This window comes from Mastomys coucha, unplaced genomic scaffold (assembly GCF_008632895.1).
Source record: "Mastomys coucha isolate ucsf_1 unplaced genomic scaffold, UCSF_Mcou_1 pScaffold21, whole genome shotgun sequence".
NCBI classification, from domain to species: Eukaryota; Metazoa; Chordata; class Mammalia; order Rodentia; family Muridae; genus Mastomys; species Mastomys coucha.
Genome location: NW_022196904.1, coordinates 166,725,675 through 166,734,585, shown reverse-complemented (window position 1 = coordinate 166,734,585; position 8,911 = coordinate 166,725,675). Strand labels below are relative to the sequence as shown.

Sequence of the window (8,911 nt, the reverse complement as noted above, 5' to 3'; positions counted from 1 at the left end):
AAAATGAGGCATAGAGCTAAACACAGGATTCACAACACAGGAATCTTGAATGGTTAAGAAGCACTTAAAGAAATGTTCAAAGTCCTTAGTTATCAGGGAAATGCAAATCAAAATAATCCTGAGATTCCAATTTACACCAATCAGAATGGCAAGATAAAAAAACTCAGGTGACAGCAAAAGTTGGAGAGGATGTGGAGAAAGAAGGACACTGCAAACTAGTACAACCACTCTGGGAAATCAATCTTGAGGTTCCTCAGAAAATACTGGAAATAGATCTACCTGAAGACCAAGCTAGACCACTCTTGGGCATATACCCAAAAGATGACCCAATATGCCACAGGGGCACCTGCTCTACTATGTTCATAGCAGCCATGCTTGTGATAGCCAGAAGCTGAAAACAACCCAGATGTCCCTCAACCAAAGAATGGATACAGTAAATGTGGTTCATATACACAATAGAATATTTACATTGAGCTATTAAGAACAAGGACATCATGAGTTTTGCAGGCAAATGGAGGGTAGTAGAAAATATCATGCTGGGTCAGGTAACTCAGACCCAAAAGGAAATCCATGGTATTTACGCACTAATAAGTGGATATTAGCCAAAAATTTACAGAATACCTAGGATACAATCCACAGAACCCAAGAAGGTTAAGAGGCTGAAGGGCCCAAGTGAGAATGCTTCCATATTACTTGAGAGGGAGAAGAAAGCAATCAAAGGAGGCAGAGGGAGGGAGGGGGACAGGGAACATGATCAGGTATTGGAGGCAACAAGAGAGAAGCCCTGAAGACCAGCAGAATGAATGGAATATGCAATGTCAGGGGATGGGAGGTAACGAGACCCTCTAGAATATACCAGAGATCTTATAGGTGAGAGACTCCTAAGATTCAATGGGAGAGACCCAACAGTGAGTAGAGGGAACTTGTAGAGTCCACCTCCAGTAGAAAGACAGGGCATCATGTAGAGGCATGGTGCCATGCCGCAAACAAAAATTCTGACCCAGCATTGTTCCTGTATAAAAGAACTGCAGGCACAAAAATGGAGATGTGACTAAAGGAAAGGAGGTCCAGTGACTAGCCCAACTTGGGATCCAGCCTAAGGGGAGGCCCCAGGATCTGACACTATTTCTGATGCTATGGTGTGCTTACAGACAAGAGCCTAGCATGGCTGTCCTCTGAGAGGCCCAACAAGCAGCTGACTGAGACAGAAGCAGATACTTACACCCAGTCATTGGACTGAAGTTTGGGTCATCTGTGATTGAATTAGGGAAAGGCTAGAAGAAACTGAGGAGGAGGGCAACCCCATAAGAAGACCAGCAGTCTCAACTAACCTGGACCCCAAATCTCTCAGATCCACCAACCAGGCACATTACAGGAGCTGGTCTGAGGCCCCTGACACATATATAGCATAGGACTCCTTGGTCTGGCCTCATTGAGAGAAGATGTGCTCAATCCTCAAGAGACTTGAGGCCCTAGGATGTGGGGAGGTCTGGCAGGGGTGGGGTGGGGACGTCCTCTTGGAGGCAGGGAGTAGAGGAATGGGAATGTGGGCAGGCAGACTGGGAAGAGGTTAATGATTGGAATCCAAAAAATAAAAGTAATAGTAAAAATAATAAAAGGAATAAGGAAGTGTCACCCATCAGTAGTAGTGCAGTGCAGAGCTTCCGGCTACGGTACCCAGAGCACAAACTTTGCATTTACACTGGACATTTAGTTCAATGATATTGTGGACCTGTTACCATCTGTATCCAGGAACCAGGCTTCTCAAATGGACCGAGAATTTTACCTTGGTGCATGGAAGTGGCATGCTGTGATTAAAGCTGTAAAATGCTTTCTTTTCTCCTAATGATCGTGACTGTTCGAGCCAGGTGATCTCAGATACCAGAAGATGACCTCACTGCCTTCTTCAGACTGAGTCAAAGTAAAACAGGAATTCCACATGACCCATCTTATAAAGCTCTCACATAAATCTGAAATAAATATCGTGTAACCCACTAAAACCGGAGTATTTATTTCTAGCATTGGCCTAATTAATTAATAAGTCTCTTCAATCTCCAAGTACAAAAAAATAGCCATGAAATTTTACTGCTATCCAGACTTCATTTTCTCTTGAAATGTACTCAAGATATAGTTCTGGGGAAAATGAATATGTTGCACAAATAAATTATTGAATTGTTTGTTCTAAAAAAAGAGAGAAGAAAATTCTATATAAGGTTTCTGGTCATGACAAAGCTATGTGCAAAGGATTGATAACAAAAGCTATTGAGGTAGAAATACTCACTGTATGCACATATCAAGATTCCATATTTTCTTCTACTTTTAAAATCTCACAAGGCCTTTTTATTTGTTTCCTCACTGGTCTCCAGTGTATACATGTAAACAGGGAGATGTCTTTGCAAGCCCAGCCCAGCCCCCATCAGGTTGCAAGCTCAAGACTCCACAGACTAAGACGTCACTTCAGTTACAGAGGATCTGGAATTTTCCAAGAATTTTTAAATTCTTGAAAAAAATATGTTTTTTCTAATTTCTAAAGGAATATCTCGACCTTTGAAAAAGCCCACATTCTATCACAGTGATGTATGGTTAAACACTTGGATCAAGTCATAACCAGTTTTATTGCAAGAGAACCTTGTACACATTTATCAATTCTAGTACCTTAATAATTAGTGCAGCTTTTCATTGTGTTTGGTCTTATGCCTAGATTGAGTTCAGTTTTGTTTATTTTTAATCTTTAAGGGGAAAAACTGTACAAGGTTTGTTTTTTCCTTTTAGAGTTTATAAACATGGGAGTAAAATTACAACTTCAACTTATTGGACCTCTGCCAATGAAGATGGGTTAGGTTACACCTGATTACTATCCTGACCAAGAAAAAAAATCCCATTTATAGAGATGGTTTTCAAGCGGTTTTAAAAAGTATCCTATTGAAGTTTTTAGATCAATTATGTATGTTGACTAAATTTACAAATAAACTTGTTTATTCAAAAAAAAAATAAGGATAGCTCGAAACTGAATGAGTATAATGAAGGAAGTTGTGCTTAGATGAATTTGGAGGGGACATGTGAGATAGTTCTACCAGAGAAGGTGGGAACAGAGGGACATAGGTAAAAGGTGGAGCCAACAAGAAAAGCCAAAGCTTCTCTAAACTTAAACCCGAACCTTCTTGAACCTGTCTGAAGTTAAAGTCTACCAAAGTGTTGGTTGTGCATAGGCTGAGGTCAAATTCTACTCCAATAGAGTAGAAATAGAGTTTAGTTTTAGCAGAGACAGTAAGAGCTCAATCCAATTCTCTCTTTCCTCAGGCTGGTTATCCTCTAGTCTCAAGAATTTATTTCTTTTGCTAGAAGCTGTCTATTAATTTACACAAAAATATAATCCTTGTGTAATTGTGAGCTAAGAGATAGGGGAATGTGGGACAGGCGGCAATCATATAAAACCTTTAATTGGGGTCCCTGGAGGCGGAGGCTCAATAATTGGACTGGGTAAATCTCAAAGCCTGGATGCCCTTTGCATGAAACACACCTAGGAGTGTGCTTCCATGAGGGGAGAACCATCTTGACTGTGTTAGTTTTCATGCTATTCACAGAGGCCAGTAGCAAGTGGGCATCAAGAATAGAAATCTACGATGGTATCCATAGTTTTGACTTCTGTTCAAGGTCTTTTCACAGAAAGACTACTGTCCATGTTCCATATTAAATGTGGCATGTAGGGAAGGTTGATGATATTGAAACAAGTTTATCCTATTTTTTAAGAAGAATGTTCTCCCAAAAGGTCAGATGTCTGAGAATCGGGTATGTGAAGACAATCCTGTATTAAACAACTGCAAGTGACAGTTTGGTCATAAAGAAGTCAGAGCTCGTACTCAATCACTCTTGTCATTTTGCCAATTCAAGATGCACCCCAGTGGCTTTCGTCTGGGTAATATTCTACATTACTTTCCTAGCCCAAACTTACTAGAAAAAGATGAGATCAAGTGGGATTGTCCCTGCATCATCTAGCAAGCTGGATAGCTGCTCTCTCTTTTTAAATAATTGGGAAATGCTGGATGTAAATTCATTTGAAATTAGCATAATTTGCTATGTTTTTTTTGTTATTTTAATATGCAGGAAATAGTATACCAGGCTCCGTTATGAGTTACAGAATGATTTCATTAGCATAATTGAAACAGATGCTATTTCTTATGATAATAGGTAAATGTGCAAAAAGATATTAAGCTACTGTCTTCAGAGTTTTTTTTTTTTATGTTGCAATGTGCTTTCAGGCAAACAACTTTAACAATGATGTCCAGGAGCATACAGTCAAAAGGATAATAAAACAAATTAAAAAATTTCAGCCAAGTTAGGCCTCCCTTGGGAAGCACCAGGTTAGAAAATTAGTCATTTTTTGTTGGCAAATTAATGAGATATAATTGGAATAGACTGCTTCCTTTAATATCTTAGCACAATGGCTATAGTCCTACGAATAACTAGACTTTGTTTCAATGCTGTAAAATAGGTCCAAAATGCTAAGGAATCTAAAATGGGTTTGATTTCAAAATTGGGAGTGTATGTATGTGTATAAGGAGATATCTTGGTGATACCACCCAAGTCTGCACATGGTATTAATTTATGTTCTGCAGGTATATATATATATATATATATATATATATATATATATATGTACTTGTAAGTACATATATATATACTTAAAGGTAGTTTAAATAATATTTTTAATATACTGAAACTGTCACTATAACATGCCATATAAGAGCACTATATATTATTCATGGCTTACTAGTTATCTTGGTTAGGGTTACTATCATTGTGATGAAACAGCGTGACCAAAGCAACTTGGGAAAGGAAGGGTTTCCTTCACTCACAGTTCCATATAACAGTTTATCATCAAAAGCAGTGAGGGCAGGAACTCACACAGAGCAGGAACTTGGAGACAGGAGCTGATGGAGAGACCATGGAGGGGTGCCACATATTGGCTTGCCCCCTATGACTTACTCAGTATTATTTGTTACAGAACTCAGGACCCCTAACCTAGGGATGGCACCACCCACAATGGGCTGAGTCCTCCCATATACATTAATTAAGAAAATGACAAGGACACCTGGAGAGCATGGCCTGAATAAATTAATTAATAAATTAAGAATAAATTAAGCAGGAATCATAGGGGTTCACAGAGACTGAAGCAGCAATCAAGGAGCCTGCATGGGTCTGTGTTAGATCCTCTGCATATATGTTATGGTTATTGGCTTGGTATTTTTCTAGGACTCTTGACAGTGGGAGGAGGAAATGTCTCTGACTCTTGCCTGCTCTTCAGACCCCTTTCTTCCTACTGGGTTGCCTCACCAGCCTTGATGTGAGGTTTTGTGCCTGGTCTTATTGTATCTTGTTGTACCATGTTCATTGGTATCCTTGGGAGGCCTGCTCTTTTGTGGGGCGGGGGGTCTTGGAGGAGTGAATCTGGGGGAGAAGAGGGGACTAGAAGGTGTAAAGAGAGGGAAGCTTCAGTGCACGAGAGAAGAATAAATAAAAAAAGAAAATTACTTACAGCCAGTTCTTATAGAAGCATTTTTTTCAGTTGTGGCTCCTTCCTTTCTGATGACTCTAGCTTATGTCAAGTTGACATAAATCTAGCTAGGACAGTAGTAACACATGCAAAGTTTCAGACTTTAGATTACTTCAGATTTTTGTGCTAGGAATGCTCAGCTTATTCTAGGAAAAGGCATATATTTCTCTGACTTAGATGATAAGGGTTTCTATCATAGAAAATATTTAAATAATCACATTTATCTTTAGGTATTTATGGATCTGAATCTGATTACTCTCATATATATAATATATATTATATGTACATATAATTTCTTTATATCTCATTCACTTCACGAAAAGTAATTTTGAAAAGGGCAAGTTAGTTAACTCAAAAAATGCTTTATTTATCTTCACTTAGGTATATATAATCAAAACAATGCTGAAGAAGTTATTGCTTCATATTTTGTGGATAGATAAAGGAAGAACTAGAAAAGTTTGTGGCTTATTGCTGCTACCCAGGATCATGACTGAATAACACCTTATCCCTCATTCAGAGAGTGTTCTGTTCAGTGTTCAAGGTATGTTTTCTATTGAGTGAGAATAGCTTTTATGCTTTTGTAAAACTGAAAGGTTTAATTAGTTAAAATCTTAAATCTTTAGCAGTAAATCTACAAGTACTGTTTGTAATTTTTATTTACAATGTAGAATACACATAGTATTTTTTTTTTCACCAAGATGGTATTGTTTTTGAGTTGATATAGCAACATTTTTAAAGAAAGGCTTTTCTTACTCCCATAGTCTGGTTAATATTTTAATGAGAAGCAAATCCCACATAATCCGTCAATTTGTCTGTTATTGGCCAGTGTCACACAAAATCATGCAAGCTATTCTATACCTCAATTCTAAAATAAAGGAGTATATCAAGTCATGAAGTTCAAGAAAGTGCATCTTTTTGATTAAACATTTAGATTACAATGAATTTTTAAACTTTAAGGAAATAATGTTTTAGAATTACTGAGTTTTCTGATCCACAAACACACTACACCTATATTTTGAGTTTTAAAGTGTGTTCTTCAGCAGTGGTGAAAATGATACAGTTCTGGTGATACAGATGAAATTGTTCTTTTTCTTTTCTTTTGTTCTGTCTTTACCTTGAACACAATATTATAATCTAAAAGAATTAAGTGAAGAAATGTGTAATATTTTGCATGTATTTGTTTATAGTCATTTCTGATTACCTTTGTTATTTACATATATTTCTGATAATCTTTATTCCTCCTGGAAAATATGAATTTATTTACAAATTGTAATTTCTGTCAACTAAATAGCTTCTTACACTATGTATTAGTGCCAAGAAGCCTATAGATTTATCTTCTGTTAAGAAGTCAACAATATCAACCAACCAGAACCCCCAGAGCTCCCATGGTCTAAACCACCAACCAAAGAGTACACAGGGAGGGACCCATGGCTCCAGCTACATATGTAGCAGAGGATGGCCTTGCTGGGCATCAGGGGGAGGAGAGGCCCTTGGTCCTGTGAAGGCTTGATGCTCCAGGGTAGGGGAATGCTAAGGTGGGGAGGCAGGAGTGGTTGGGTGGGTGGGGAAACACCATCATAGAAGCAGGGAGAGGGGGCTTCCAGGTGGAAACTGGAAAGGAGATAACATTTGAAATATAAATAAAAAATTATCCAAAAACAAAGAAGATAAAAAAAGAAGTCTATCGATGGTTGTGCTGACAGTATTTTTCTGTTGGGAGATGTTATTGTGCACTGTGTATTCAGATGCTGATTTCTATGCCCAGATATCTGTTTGTAGTCCAGGAGTTGGAGTGATCAAGCATCTCCAGTCTCAATGTTATATAAAAAATTGTTTTTCATAATCTCTGATTGGTTAATAAAGAGCTGATCAGCCTCTGGCTGTGCAGGAGAGGACAGAGGAGGTGGGAAATCTGAGCCCAGTGAGGGAGTACTAGTGGAGGTCAGAGGGGAGAGAAAGAGGGAGGAGAGGAAGAAAAGAAGGTATAGAGAGACTATGTGGAGGGACCAGCAAGAGTTTCCATGAGGACACACATGGAGTTGAGTGAGCCAGGGCAAGACTCAGATAGAAGGTAAAGGACCACATGGCTGGGAAATAGACAGCCATAGAGGGTTAGAATAGCTCAGAACCTGTCCAGCACAGTGCCAGCAGCTTGTAAATAAAAATACAAGGTCTCTGTGTGTCATTTCCTGGGGAGCTAAAACAGGCTAGAGAGAGCACAGAAACACCCTGCAGTTATTGAAGAGCACAGGGGTAAGGCAACCCCCACAAACTACTATTACATTTTTCTTCCCATGACTTTCGGATTATATTTTCTTACAGGAAATTAGCCTTAATTAACCACCTACAGTGGTTTTCATATATTGAATGGTGACTTCTATTTGCCTGATTTATATTACTGTCATATATTTTTTATATAATTAGGTTTATTTTAATATTTTGTCAAAATTTGTAATTATCTATGTTTAACTTAATATAATGAAACAACTTCAACTTTGCTAAAATGAGAACTTTCTGTGCTTTGATATTAAAATTCTACAAAATTTTGAGCACAGTACTAAGGCATATTTCTTTTCAAACAACCTAAATAAATCTACTAATTTACTATCTACACAAAATGATCTATGGTAATATTTGCTCAGGTCAATGGGCCTGACTATACTGAATTGCTCATACTTGGCAAATCTACATAATTTTATTACATTATTATTAAAGTATACTGCAATATGAATAATGACATTTATAGAAAAGTATATTTTCAGCTACCACATTTATTTACTACAATAAATTAATGTTGTCATTATTTGTAGACCTCGGTCTACTGAATTAGCCTTAAAATAAGATATTCTTTCTCTTGGAGATAGTCTTGAAAGCTAGTTGTCCCACTATCTAAAAGTGAATTTCTTTTCTTTTGGGGGGTGTCATTGAGACAGGGTTTCTCTGTGTAGCCTTGGCTGTCCTGGAACTTACTCTGTAGACCAGACTGGCCTCAAACTCAGAAATCCGCCTGCCTCTGCCTCCCAAGTGCTGGGATTAAAGGCATCCACTACCACTGCCTGGCTAAAAGTGAATTTCTGGTTGAAGACATGTAAGTCATGTTTAGCCAACCTAAGTCAAAGGTAGTGTTTTAGTCACAGTTCTTTTGTTGTGAGGAGATACCAACTAAAGCAATCTCATGAAAGAAACAATTTAACTGGGGTTTTGCTTACAGTTTCAGAAGTTTAGTCTATCATCAACATTGTGGAGAAGATGGCAGAATGCAGGTTGGCGCTGGAGCAGTATCTGAGGGCTACATCCTAACTCATAGGCAGAGAAATGGAGAGAGAGAGAGAGAGAGAGAGAGAGAGAGAGAGAGAG

The 8,911-nt window shown here is 38.1% G+C and overlaps 1 long non-coding RNA gene across 1 annotated transcript in view; it reads left to right on the top strand.

Moving 5' to 3' along the window:
• LOC116101160 overlaps nt 1–8,911 on the top strand; it is a 91,202-nt gene that overhangs the window by 79,299 nt on the left and 2,992 nt on the right. Inside the window, exon 4 of the long non-coding RNA XR_004122814.1 lies at nt 5,936–6,095. This is a non-coding gene — a long non-coding RNA (uncharacterized LOC116101160). The remainder of the gene's footprint in view (nt 1–5,935; nt 6,096–8,911) is intronic.